The sequence below is a fragment of the Peromyscus eremicus genome, unplaced genomic scaffold, assembly GCF_949786415.1.
Source record: "Peromyscus eremicus unplaced genomic scaffold, PerEre_H2_v1 PerEre#2#unplaced_70, whole genome shotgun sequence".
Classification (NCBI taxonomy): domain Eukaryota; kingdom Metazoa; phylum Chordata; class Mammalia; order Rodentia; family Cricetidae; genus Peromyscus; species Peromyscus eremicus.
The window spans coordinates 514,691-528,504 of NW_026734311.1; the positions used below are offsets into that span (position 1 = coordinate 514,691).

The 13,814-nt window shown below is 53.8% G+C and overlaps 2 long non-coding RNA genes across 2 annotated transcripts; one reads left to right on the top strand and one right to left on the bottom strand.

The window, feature by feature from the left end:
* Positions 1-2,025: 2,025 nt before the first annotated feature.
* LOC131901295 (uncharacterized) lies at positions 2,026-7,194 on the bottom strand. Its single transcript, XR_009376466.1, has 4 exons — positions 7,091-7,194; positions 6,503-6,769; positions 3,418-3,496; positions 2,026-3,097 (listed from the first exon to the last, which is right to left on the bottom strand). It is a non-coding gene; the product is annotated as an uncharacterized LOC131901295 (long non-coding RNA).
* Positions 3,268-4,187, top strand: LOC131901294 (uncharacterized). Its single transcript, XR_009376465.1, has 2 exons — positions 3,268-3,484; positions 3,917-4,187. It is a non-coding gene; the product is annotated as an uncharacterized LOC131901294 (long non-coding RNA).
* Positions 7,195-13,814: the final 6,620 nt, after the last annotated feature.

Genomic DNA, 13,814 nt, shown 5'->3' on the forward strand with positions numbered 1-13,814 from the left:
TGCATGAAAAAAAAAAAAAAACACCAACAAACTAGAGAACACCCAACACCCCACAGGCAGATTCTCATTTGCTCTTGCCTTACTTTCTCTCTCTCTCATTTATCTATCGTCCTCTACCTCCACCTCCACCTCTATCTCTGTCTTTCTCTGTCCCTCGCTCCTATGTACAGTCCCATCCCTGGTATCCAGGTTAGCTAGGCCATGTTCAGTAGGGAAATGCTTTTCACTCCTCAACAGGAAGCCTTCCTTCAATGAGCACTGAAAGTCTCCAGAGGCTCTCCTCCACACTGCTGACATCTTCCATGATGAAGCCTAGAAGAAAATCACTCTCCCTGCCACCTGGAGACAAGCCTGTCTATGCTCTTCCAAATCTCCCTCTCTACAAAGCTTCCTGGAGACTTTTGCTGTGGCTGAAAAGGGAGCTTCCTGGTGATGGGGGTGGGTGTGGAGGACCTGACTTCATGGACCTGCCTGTCAGGCCACTTTAAAGGACGGTACTGCCACCTTCCCAATGGTTCCTACACAATGCTCTTACCAACCATGCTCTGGCATGCCCCTGAGCCCTAATCCACACACACGAAGCACCACTCCAAACCTTGTACTCACCTGAGCTGGATCTGAAGGATGGAGCCCTAAAAGGCTTCCCTACATGCAAACCTGTCCTTCCTCTACATCCCAGAGCTGACGACCATAACTCCATAATTCGTACATACTGTGCCTCTCAGGCACTGCTATGACTTCTCACAGTACTGGGCCACAATAATCCCAGGTACACACACACACACACACACACACACACACACACACACACACACAAACACAAAAGCACTCCTGCATGCTTAGCAGTTGTAGGACTCCAGATAGTGCCCTCTGTTAATTTCAGAGCCTTCTCTAAGTATTCTTCCTGCTGAGATGATGTCTGGACATGAGAATGCAGGACAAGGGCTTTTGGACCTTTGATGGTGGGAGTTCTTCCTGGGTTTAATGCAAATGAAGCTAGGCAGGAGAAGACAGGACTATGTGTGTCCTGAATGACACAGAGGAGGCTTGTCAGGGGAAGCACGGGCTGTGAAACCTGTCCACTATGGTACCTAAGTCCTGCCTGGCCTCTTTGTGAGCACCCCTGAGTCCAAACACTGTTCTGGATGCTTCTACTGGAATTCACCTTGAGCCACCACACTGCCATACTGGGTACGAACAATCAGGTTGGATAGGATGATGATTGGGGAGTTGAGGGTTCCAGATCCCTTACAGGGATCTGGGGATGTGGCTCTGGAGCTGGAACCTTTTCTAACAGGTTCCAGTGCCTAAATTCAACCTGTAGCACAACTCAAGAGAAACTCCAGTTGTAAAAGAAACAAAAGGCAAGCCAGAGAGAAGTCCAGGCAGCCAGAGAGGAGAGGGGATGGCAGGAGGAGATAAATGGATGACAGACATTTGGCCAAGGTGGCTAGCAACCAGGCCTGAGACCCTGAGCACCTCCCAGAGATGCAGGGCAGAGTTTGTGTGGTCTCCGGAAGTGAGCTGTGGATACTGCTAGGGAGGCTCAGACAAAAGCTAGGGGGTCCCGGGGTGGCCTTGTGCACCACCTTAAGAGCAGGCAGGCTGGCACGGAGGCAGGAAAAGTTCCACACAACCACCCCCATGCAGTCCAGGCTGCACAATGCCCTGCGGAGAGGTCCTCTCCTGCTCCCAGACATGGCGGCCACAGGACCCGGGAGGCTGTGCTTCCGTGAACCCCAAGCCTGCCACGTGTCGCCCGCCCGGAGCCGGTCATCTGGACCCTGCTTCCTCCTCCAGCTCTCCTGGGTCATGGAGCTGGCAAGAGAACCGCTTTGGTCCTGGGGGACCCAGGCGGGAGCCCTTCCCTAGGCGGCACGCCTCCATTTCCAGGGTATCACAGGGACCTGCTGGCGGAATTGGCAAACTGAATCAGCGGGATGGCAGCAGGGCACCGAGAATGCCAAGGGCCAAGGGCGAAGGGTGCTCTCTCTCCGCCCTTCACAAAGCAAAAAAAAAAAAAGCCAAAGCTCCAAGATGGAGGACAACCATCTAGGCTAGGACTGGACAGACATGCCACTCTAGGGCTGCTGCTAGGGATTCAGTGGTGTGCAGAAGGTGAGGGTGTGGTGTGTAGATGGGGGTAACAGACTTTAACTGGTTCCTCCACTGTAACCTCCATGCACTGCACTTCCCTGACACACTCGGCTTTGTGCCAGCCCCTGAAGGCCCTGCCTGAGGGTATGGTGGGGTGCAGGGAGAGAGGGCAGGTGGTGGAGGGTGTCATGGAGGGGGCCAAGTGGGGAGTGTGTGGATGTGGGGGCAGGCTCACTTGAGAGTCTGAGCCACACCCTAAGGAAGTCCTCCACAAACCACATCTGGACTATAGGGGAGGAGCCAAAGAAACATAATAATGGGGTTGGGGTTCAGGGGCAGAGCATCGCCCCCTAGCTGCCAAACCAGGGTATTCTAACAGCTGCATCCCTGCCCTAGCCCAGCCTTCACCCCAGACACACAGACACACACAGACACACACACAGACACACACACACACACACACACACACACACACACACACACACACACACAAACACACAGCAGCTTTCAGAGATCCAGTGGCTGTCTACATGACTCCACCCACCAGGGTGACCAGTACAGCTTCCAGCATGGCCTTGGGTCTGCTGACCCAAGCTTCCAGGTCAAGGTGGCCTGGCAAGAGGGGCCTCCAAGGCTGTACCCGGTTCTTCTAAGGCAGTGGGATGGAAGGTGTTACACCAAGGGAGACGACCACCCAACTCAATGGGACCCTAGACCCAGCTCGGGCTTCCCACCTTGCAGAAGGCCGCTCCAGGACGGACACAAGGCAAAAGGGCAGGCAGCTTTGTATGCTTGTAAGGGATGCAGAGTCAGCGGCCTTAGTCCCGTGTCCCAAATCCGATGGTCTAATACTAAGTTGGAGAAGAAGGACTTCCTTCCAAAACCTTGGCCTTGGTAGTGATGAGCGTTCAGATGGATGCTGCCCCACATCATGCGAAGCAGGGACCATAAGGCCCGGGACATCCACAACCTTGCCTCAACAGGCAGGGCGTCCAGGTCCCTGAGGTGAAGACAAGAACACATCAAAAGAAGAAACATTGCACCCACATGCCCTCTTGCCCTACCAAACCCTGGGCCCAGGCCCCCACCTTAACCGTCTCCTAGGCAGCACCAGGCAACCATTCTGACCTACGTCCACCTCTGTCACAATCTCTCTCCTCTGCACAGCCCTCCACCTCCCACCCCTAACCTCCCACCTCCCGACCCTACCCTACACCAAATACCAGGCACCACTCAGGAAACTTCTCTTTCCGTTCTCTAACTTCCCCAAGACCCTGTCAGGCATGGAACTCTCTGTATCCTCTGTGGACACCCACCTACCTGTGGCAGGGCCTAGGAACACACAGGACTCGGCTCTCTCAAGAGATTCCAAGTGGACCGAGGACAGGTAACATAGAATCTGAGGGACAGGAAGCAATTCTCACTCTTAACACCAGGATGCCTACAGCACACACCCACCCTGTGTGTCCTTATGGATTTCCCTAAACATTCCAGGTGTCCTCACACAAATTTCTCTCCACGGGCCCAGACCCATGGAACAGAAAAAAGTGTCCACAGACAGAGTGGGTCTGCCCACCAGCCTGCATGAAAAAAAAAAAAAAAACACCAACAAACTTGAGAACACCCAACACCCCACAGGCAGATTCTCATTTGCTCTTGCCTTACTTTCTCTCTCTCTCATTTATCAATCGTCCTCTACCTCCACCTCCACCTCTATCTCTGTCTTTCTCTGTCCCTCGCTCCTATGTACAGTCCCATCCCTGGTATCCAGGTTAGCTAGGCCATGTTCAGTAGGGAAATGCTTTTCACTCCTCAACAGGAAGCCTTCCTTCAATGAGCACTGAAAGTCTCCAGAGGCTCTCCTCCACACGGCTGACATCTTCCATGATGAAGCCTAGAAGAAAATCACTCTCCCTGCCACCTAGAGACAAGCCTGTCTATGCTCTTCCAAATCTCCCTCTCTACAAAGCTTCCTGGAGACTTTTGCTGTGGCTGAAAAGGGAGCTTCCTGGGGATGGGGGTGGGTGTGGAGGACCTGACTTCATGGACCTGCCTGTCAGGCCACTTTAAAGGACGGTACTGCCACCTTCCCAATGGTTCCTACACAATGCTCTTACCAACCACGCTCTGGCATGCCCCTGAGCCCTAATCCACACACACGAAGCACCACTCCAAACCTTGTACTCACCTGAGCTGGATCTGAAGGATGGAGCCCTAAAACACTTCCCTACATGCAAACCTGTCCTTCTTCTACATCCCAGAGCTGACGACCATAATTCGTACATACTGTGCCTCTCAGGCACTGCTATGACTTCTCACAGTACTGGGCAACAATAATCCCAGGTACACACATACACACACACACACACACACACACACACACACAGACACACACAAAAGCGCTCCTGCATGCTTAGCAGTTGTAGGACTCCAGATAGTGCCCTCTGTTAATTTCAGAGCCTTCTCTAAGTATTCTTCCTGCTGAGATGATGTCTGGACATGAGAATGCAGGACAAGGGGCTTTTGGACCTTTGATGGTGGGAGTTCTTCCTGGGTTTAATGCAAATGAAGCTAGGCAGGAGAAGACAGGACTATGTTTGTCCTGAATGACACAGAGGAGGCTTGTCAGGGGAAGCACGGGCTGTGAAACCTGGCCACTATGGTACCTAAGTCCTGCCTGGCCTCTTTGTGAGCACCCCTGAGTCCAAACACTGTTCTAGATGCTTCTACTGGAATTCACCTTGAGCCACCACACTGCCATACTGGGTACGAACAATCAGGTTGGATAGGATGATGATTGGGGAGTTGAGGGTTCCAGATCCCTTACAGGGATCTGGGGATGTGGCTCTGGAGCTGGAACCTTTTCTAACAGGTTCCAGTGCCTAAATTCAACCTGTAGCACAACTCAAGAGAAACTCCAGTTGTAAAAGAAACAAAAGGCAAGCCAGAGAGAAGTCCAGGCAGCCAGAGAGGAGAGGGGATGGCAGGAGGAGATAAATGGATGACAGACATTTGGCCAAGGTGGCTAGCAACCAGGCCTGAGACCCTGAGCACCTCCCAGAGATGCAGGGCAGAGTTTGTGTGGTCTCCGGAAGTGAGCTGTGGATACTGCTAGGGAGGCTCAGACAAAAGCTAGGGGGTCCCGGGGTGGCCTTGTGCACCACCTTAAGAGCAGGCAGGCTGGCACGGAGGCAGGAAAAGTTCCACACAACCACCCCCATGCAGCCCAGGCTGCACAATTCCCTGCGGAGAGGTCCTCTCCTGCTCCCAGACATGGCGGCCCCAGGACCCTGGAGGCTGTGCTTCCGTGAACCCCAAGCCTGCCACATGTCGCCCGCCCGGAGCCAGTCATCTGGACCCTGCTTCCTCCTCCAGCTCTCCTGGGTCATGGAGCAGGCCAGAGAACCGCTTTGGTCCTGGGGGACCCAGGCGGGAGCCCTTCCCTAGGCGGCACGCCTCCATTTCCATGGAAGCACAGGGACCTGCTGGCGGAATTGGCAAACTGAATCCGCGGGATGGCAGCAGGACACCGAGAATGCCAAGGGCCAAGGGCGAAGGGTGCTCTCTCTCCGCCCTTCACAAAGCAAAAAAAAAAAAAAAAAAAAAAAAAAGCCAAAGCTCCAAGATGGAGGACAACCATCTAGGCTAGGACTGGACAGACATGCCACTCTAGGGCTGCTGCTAGGGATTCAGTGGTGTGCAGAAGGTGAGGGTGTGGTGTGTAGATGGGGGTAACAGACTTTAACTGGTTCCTCCATTGTAACCTCCATGCACTGGACTTCCCTGACACACTCGGCTTTGTGCCAGCCCCTGAAGGCCCTGCCTGAGGGTATGGTGGGGTGCAGGGAGAGAGGGCAGGTGGTGGAGGGTGTCATGGAGGGGGCCAAGTGCGGAGTGTGTGGATGTGGGGGCAGGCTCACTTGAGAGTCTGAGCCACACCCTAAGGAAGTCCTCCACAAACCACATCTGGACTATAGGGGAGGAGCCAAAGAAACATAATAATGGGGTTGGGGTTCAGGGGCAGAGCATCGCCCCCTAGATGCCAAACCAGGGTATTCTAACAGCTGCATCCCTGCCCTAGCCCAGCCTTCTCCCCAGACACACAGAAACACACAGACACACACACAGACACACACACACACACACACACACACACACACACACACACACAGCAGCTTTCAGAGATCCAGTGGCTGTCTACATGACTCCACGCACCAGGGTGACCAGTACAGCTTCCAGCATGGCCTTGGGTCTGCTGACCCAAGCTTCCAGGTCAAGGTGGCCCGGCAAGAGGGGCCTCCGAGGCTGTACCCAGTTCTTCTAAGGCAGTGGGATGGAAGGTGTTACACCAAGGGAGACGACCACCCAACTCAATAGGACCCTAGACCCAGCTCGGGCTTCCCACCTTGCAGAAGGCCACTCCAGGATGGCCACAAGGCAAAAGGGCAGGCAGCTGTGTATGCTTGTAAGGGATGCAGAGTCAGCGGCTTTAGTCCCGTGTCCCAAATCCGATGGTCTAATACTAAGATGGGAGAAGAAGGACTTCCTTCCAAAACCTTGGCCTTGGTAGTGATGAGCGTTCAGATGGATGCTGCCCCACATCATGCGAAGCAGGGACCATAAGGCCCGGGACATCCACAACCTTGCCTCAACAGGCAGGGCGTCCAGGTCCCTGAGGTGAAGACAAGAACACATCAAAAGAAGAAACATTGCACCCACCTGACCTCTTGCCCTACCAAACCCTGGGCCCAGGCCCCCAACCTTAACCGTCTCCTAGGCAGCACCAGGCAACCATTCTGACCTACGTCCACCTCTGTCACAATCTCTCTCCTCTGCACAGACCTCCACCTCCCACCCCTAACCTCCCACCTCCCGACCCTACCCTACACCAAATACCAGGCACCACTCAGGAAACTTCTCTTTCCGTTCTCTAACTTCCCCAAGACCCTGTCAGGCATGGAATTCTCTGTATCCTCTGTGGACACCCACCTACCTGTGGCAGGGCCTAGGAACACACAGGACTCGGCTCTCTCAAGAGATTCCAAGTGGACCGAGGACAGGAAACATAGAATCTGAGGGACAGGAAGCAATTCTCACTCTTAACACCAGGATGCCTACAGCACACACCCACCCTGTGTGTCCTTATGGATTTCCCTAAACATTCCAGGTGTCCTCACACAAATTTCTCTCCACGGGCCCAGACCCATGGAACAGAAAAAAGTGTCCACAGACAGAGTGGGTCTGCCCACCAGCCTGCATGAAAAAAAAAAAAAAAAAAACACCAACAAACTAGAGAACACCCAACACCCCACAGGCAGATTCTCATTTGCTCTCGCCTTACTTTCTCTCTCTCTCATTTATCTATCGTCCTCTACCTCCACCTCCACCTCTATCTCTGTCTTTCTCTGTCCCTCGCTCCTATGTACAGTCCCATCCCTGGTATCCAGGTTAGCTAGGCCATGTTCAGTAGGGAAATGCTTTTCACTCCTCAACAGGAAGCCTTCCTTCAATGAGCACTGAAAGTCTCCAGAGGCTCTCCTCCACACTGCTGACTTCTTCCATGATGAAGCCTAGAAGAAAATCACTCTCCCTGCCACCTGGAGACAAGCCTGTCTATGCTCTTCCAAATCTCCCTCTCTACAAAGCTTCCTGGAGACTTTTGCTGTGGCTGAAAAGGGAGCTTCCTGGGGATGGGGGTAGGTGTGGAGGACCTGACTTCATGGACCTGCCTGTCAGGCCACTTTAAAGGACGGTACTGCCACCTTCCCAATGGTTCCTACACAATGCTCTTACCAACCACGCTCTGGCAGGCCCCTGAGCCCTAATCCACACACACGAAGCACCACTCCAAACCTTGTACTCACCTGAGCTGGATCTGAAGGATGGAGCCCTAAAAGGCTTCCCTACATGCAAACCTGTCCTTCCTCTACATCCCAGAGCTGACGACCATAACTCCATAACTCGTACATACTGTGCCTCTCAGGCACTGCTATGACTTCTCACAGTACTGGGCCACAATAATCCCAGGTATACACACACACACACACACACACACACATACACACACACACAAACACAAAAGCACTCCTGCATGCTTAGCAGTTGTAGGACTCCAGATAGTGTCCTCTGTTAATTTCAGAGCCTTCTCTAAGTATTCTTCCTGCTGAGATGATGTCTGGACATGAGAATGCAGGACAAGGGCTTTTGGACCTTTGATGGTGGGAGTTCTTCCTGGGTTTAATGCAAATGAAGCTAGGCAGGAGAAGACAGGACTATGTTTGTCCTGAATGACACAGAGGAGGCTTGTCAGGGGAAGCACGGGCTGTGAAACCTGGCCACTATGGTACCTAAGTCCTGCCTGGCCTCTTTGTGAGCACCCCTGAGTCCAAACACTGTTCTGGATGCTTCTACTGGAATTCACCTTGAGCCACCACACTGCCATACTGGGTACGAACAATCAGGTTGGATAGGATGATGATAGGGGAGTTGAGGGTTCCAGATCCCTTACAGGGATCTGGGGATGTGGCTCTGGAGCTGGAACCTTTTCTAACAGGTTCCAGTGCCTAAATTCAACCTGTAGCACAACTCAAGAGAAACTCCAGTTGTAAAAGAAACAAAAGGCAAGCCAGAGAGAAGTCCAGGCAGCCAGAGAGGAGAGGGGATGGCAGGAGGAGATAAATGGATGACAGACATTTGGCCAAGGTGGCTAGCAACCAGGCCTGAGACCCTGAGCACCTCCCAGAGATGCAGGGCAGAGTTTGTGTGGTCTCTGGAAGTGAGCTGTGGATACTGCTAGGGAGGCTCAGACAAAAGCTAGGGGGTCCCGGGGTGGCCTTGTGCACCACCTTAAGAGCAGGCAGGCTGGCACGGAGGCAGGAAAAGTTCCACACAACCACCCCCATGCAGTCCAGGCGGCACAATGCCCTGCGGAGAGGTCCTCTCCTGCTCCCAGACATGGCGGCCCCAGGACCCGGGAGGCTGTGCTTCCATGAACCCCAAACCTGCCACGTGTCGCCCGCCCGGAGCCGGCCATCTGGACCCTGCTTCCTCCTCCAGCTCTCCTGGGTCATTGAGCAGGCCAGAGAACTGCTTTGGTCCTGGGGGACCCAGGCGGGAGCCCTTCCCTAAGCGGCATGCCTCCATTTCCAGGGTATCACAGGGACCTGCTGGCGGAATTGGCAAACTGAATCCGCGGGATGGCAGCAGGGCACCGAGAATGCCAAGGGCCAAGTCGAAGGGTGCTCTCTCTCCACCCTTCACAAAGCAAAAAAAAAAAAAAAAAAAAAAAAAAAGCCAAAGCTCCAAGATGGAGGACAACCATCTAGGCTAGGACTGGACAGACATGCCACTCTAGGGCTGCTGCTAGGGATTCAGTGGTGTGCAGAAGGTGAGGGTGTGGTGTGTAGATGGGGGTAACAGACTTTAACGGGTTCCTCCACTGTAACCTCCATGCACTGCACTTCCCTGACACACTCGGCTTTGTGCCAGCCCCTGAAGGCCCTGCCTGAGGGTATGGTGGGGTGCAGGGAGAGAGGGCAGGTGGTGGAGGGTGTCATGGAGGGGGCCAAGTGGGGAGTGTGTGGATGTGGGGGCAGGCTCACTTGAGAGTCTGAGCCACACCCTAAGGAAGTCCTCCACAAACCACATCTGGACTATAGGGGAGGAGCCAAAGAAACATAATAATGGGGTTGGGGTTCAGGGGCAGAGCATCGCCCCCTAGCTGCCAAACCAGGGTATTCTAACAGCTGCATCCCTGCCCTAGCCCAGCCTTCACCCCAGACACACAGACACACACAGACACACACACAGACACACACACACACACACACACACACACACACACACACACACAAACACACAGCAGCTTTCAGAGATCCAGTGGCTGTCTACATGACTCCACCCACCAGGGTGACCATTACAGCTTCCAGCATGGCCTTGGGTCTGCTGACCCAAGCTTCCAGGTCAAGGTGGCCTGGCAAGAGGGGCCTCCAAGGCTGTACCTGGTTCTTCTAAGGCAGTGGGATGGAAGGTGTTACACCAAGGGAGACGACCACCCAACTCAATGGGACCCTAGACCCAGCTCGGGCTTCCCACCTTGCAGAAGGCCGCTCCAGGACGGACACAAGGCAAAAGGGCAGGCAGCTTTGTATGCTTGTAAGGGATGCAGAGTCAGCGGCCTTAGTCCCGTGTCCCAAATCCGATGGTCTAATACTAAGATGGGAGAAGAAGGACTTCCTTCCAAAACCTTGGCCTTGGTAGTGATGAGCGTTCAGATGGATACTGCCCCACATCATGCGAAGCAGGGACCATAAGGCCCGGGACATCCACAACCTTGCCTCAACAGGCAGGGCTTCCAGGTCCCTGAGGTGAAGACAAGAACACATCAAAAGAAGAAACATTGCACCCACATGCCCTCTTGCCCTACCAAACCCTGGGCCCAGGCCCCCAACCTTAACCGTCTCCTAGGCAGCACCAGGCAACCATTCTGACCTACGTCCACCTCTGTCACAATCTCTCTCCTCTGCACAGCCCTCCACCTCCCACCCCTAACCTCCCACCTCCCAACCCTACCCTACACCAAATACCAGGCACCACTCAGGAAACTTCTCTTTCCGTTCTCTAACTTCCCCAAGACCCTGTCAGGCATGGAACTCTCTGTATCCTCTGTGGACACCCACCTACCTGTGGCAGGGCCTAGGAACACACAGGACTCGGCTCCTCAAGAGATTCCAAGTGGACCGAGGACAGGTAACATAGAATCTGAGGGACAGGAAGCAATTCTCACTCTTAACACCAGGATGCCTACAGCACACACCCACCCTGTGTGTCCTTATGGATTTCCCTAAACATTCCAGGTGTCCTCACACAAATTTCTCTCCACGGGCCCAGACCCATGGAACAGAAAAAAGTGTCCACAGACAGAGTGGGTCTGCCCACCAGCCTGCATGAAAAAAAAAAAAAAACACCAACAAACTAGAGAACACCCAACACCCCACAGGCAGATTCTCATTTGCTCTCGCCTTACTTTCTCTCTCTCTCATTTATCTATCGTCCTCTACCTCCACCTCCACCTCTATCTCTGTCTTTCTCTGTCCCTCGCTCCTATGTACAGTCCCATCCCTGGTATCCAGGTTAGCTAGGCCATGTTCAGTAGGGAAATGCTTTTCACTCCTCAACAGGAAGCCTTCCTTCAATGAGCACTGAAAGTCTCCAGAGGCTCTCCTCCACACTGCTGACATCTTCCATGATGAAGCCTAGAAGAAAATCACTCTCCCTGCCACCTGGAGACAAGCCTGTCTATGCTCTTCCAAATCTCCCTCCCTGCAAAGCTTCAGGGAGACTTTTGCTGTGGCTAAAAAGGGAGCCTCCTGGTGGTGATGGGGGTGGTTGTGGAGGACCTGACTTCATAGACCTGCCTGTCAGGCCACTTTAAAGGACTGTACTGCCACCTTCCCAATGGTTCCTACACAATGCTTTTACCAACCAAGCTCTGGAATGCCCCTGATCCCTAATCCACACACACGAAGCACCACTCCAAACCTTGTACTCACCTGAGCTGGATCTGAAGGATGGAGCCCTAAAAGGCTTCCCTACATGCAAACCTGTCCTTCCTCTACATCCCAGAGCTGAGGACCATAACTCGTACATACTGTGCCTCTCAGGCACTGCTATGACTTCTCACAGTACTGGGCCACAATAATCCCAGGTATACACACACACACACACACACACACACACACACACACACACACACACACAAAAGCGCTCCTGCATGCTTAGCAGTTGTAGGACTCCAGATAGTGCCCTCTGTTAATTTCAGAGCCTTCTCTAAGTATTCTTCCTGCTGAGATGATGTCTGGACATGAGAATGCAGGACAAGGGCTTTTGGACCTTTGATGGTGGGAGTTCTTCCTGGGTTTAATGCAAATGAAGCTAGGCAGGAGAAGACAGGACTATGTGTGTCCTGAATGACACAGAGGAGGCTTGTCAGGGGAAGCACGGGCTGTGAAACCTGGCCACTATGGTACCTAAGTCCTGCCTGGCCTCTTTGTGAGCACCCCTGAGTCCAAACACTGTTCTGGATGCTTCTACTGGAATTCACCTTGAGCCACCACACTGCCATACTGGGTACGAACAATCAGGTTGGTTAGGATGATGATTGGGGAGTTGAGGGTTCCAGATCCCTTACAGGGATCTGGGGATGTGGCTCTGGAGCTGGAACCTTTTCTAACAGGTTCCAGTGCCTAAATTCAACCTGTAGCACAACTCAAGAGAAACTCCAGTTGTAAAAGAAACAAAAGGCAAGCCAGAGAGAAGTCCAGGCAGCCAGAGAGGAGAGGGGATGGCAGGAAGAGATAAATGGATGACAGACATTTGGCCAAGGTGGCTAGCAACCAGGCCTGAGACCCTGAGCACCTCCCAGAGATGCAGGGCAGAGTTTGTGTGGTCTCCGGAAGTGAGCTGTGGATACTGCTAGGGAGGCTCAGACAAAAGCTAGGGGGTCCCAGGGTGGCCTTGTGCACCACCTTAAGAGCAGGCAGGCTGGCACGGAGGCAGGAAAAGTTCCACACAACCACCCCCATGCAGTCCAGGCTGCACAATGCCCTGCGGAGAGGTCCTCCCCTGCTCCCAGACATGGCAGCCCCAGGACCCGGGAGGCTGTGCTTCCGTGAACCCCAAGCCTGCCACTTGTCGCCCGCCTGGAGCTGGTCATCTGGACCCTGCTTCCTCCTCCAGCTCTCCTGGGTCATGGAGCGGGCCAGAGAACCGCTTTGGTCCTGGGGGACCCAGGCGGGAGCCCTTCCCTCGGCGGCATGCCTCCATTTCCAGGGTAGCACAGGGACCTGCTGGCGGAATTGGCAAACTGAATTCGCGGGATGGCAGCAGGGCACTGAGAATGCCAAGGGCCAAGGGCGAAGGGTGCTCTCTCTTCGCCCTTCACAAAGCAAAAAAAAAAAAAAAAAAAAAAAAAGCCAAAGCTCCAAGATGGAGAACAACCATCTAGGCTAGGACTGGACAGACATGCCACTCTAGGGCTGCTGCTAGGGATTCAGTGGTGTGCAGAAGGTGAGGGTGTGGTGTGTAGATGGGGGTAGCAGACTTAACTGGTTCCTCCATTGTAACCTCCATGCACTGCACTTCCCTGACACAGTTGCTTTGTTCCAGCCCCTGAAGGCCCTGCCTGAGGGTATGGTGGGGTGCAGGGAGAGAGGGCAGGTGGTGGAGGGTGTCATGGAGGGGGCCAAGTGGGGAGTGTGTGGATGTGGGGGCAGGCTCACTTGAGAGTCTGAGCCACACCCTAAGGAAGTCCTCCACAAACCACATCTGGACTATAGGGGAGGAGCCAAAGAAACATAATAATGGGGTTGGGGTTCAGGGGCAGAGCATCGCCCCCTAGCTGCCAAACCAGGGTATTCTAACAGCTGCATTTCTGCCCTAGCCCAGCCTTCACCCCAGACACACAGACACACACAGAGACACAGACAGAGACACACACACACACACACACACACACACACACACACACACACACACAAACACACAGCAGCTTTCAGAGATCCAGTGGCTGTCTACATGACTCCACCCACCAGGGTGACCAGTACAGCTTCCAGCATGGCCTTGGGTCTGCTGACCCAAGCTTCCAGGTCAAGGTGGCCTGGCAAGAGGGGCCTCCAAGGCTGTACCCAGTTCTTCTAAGGCAGTGGGATGGAAGGTGT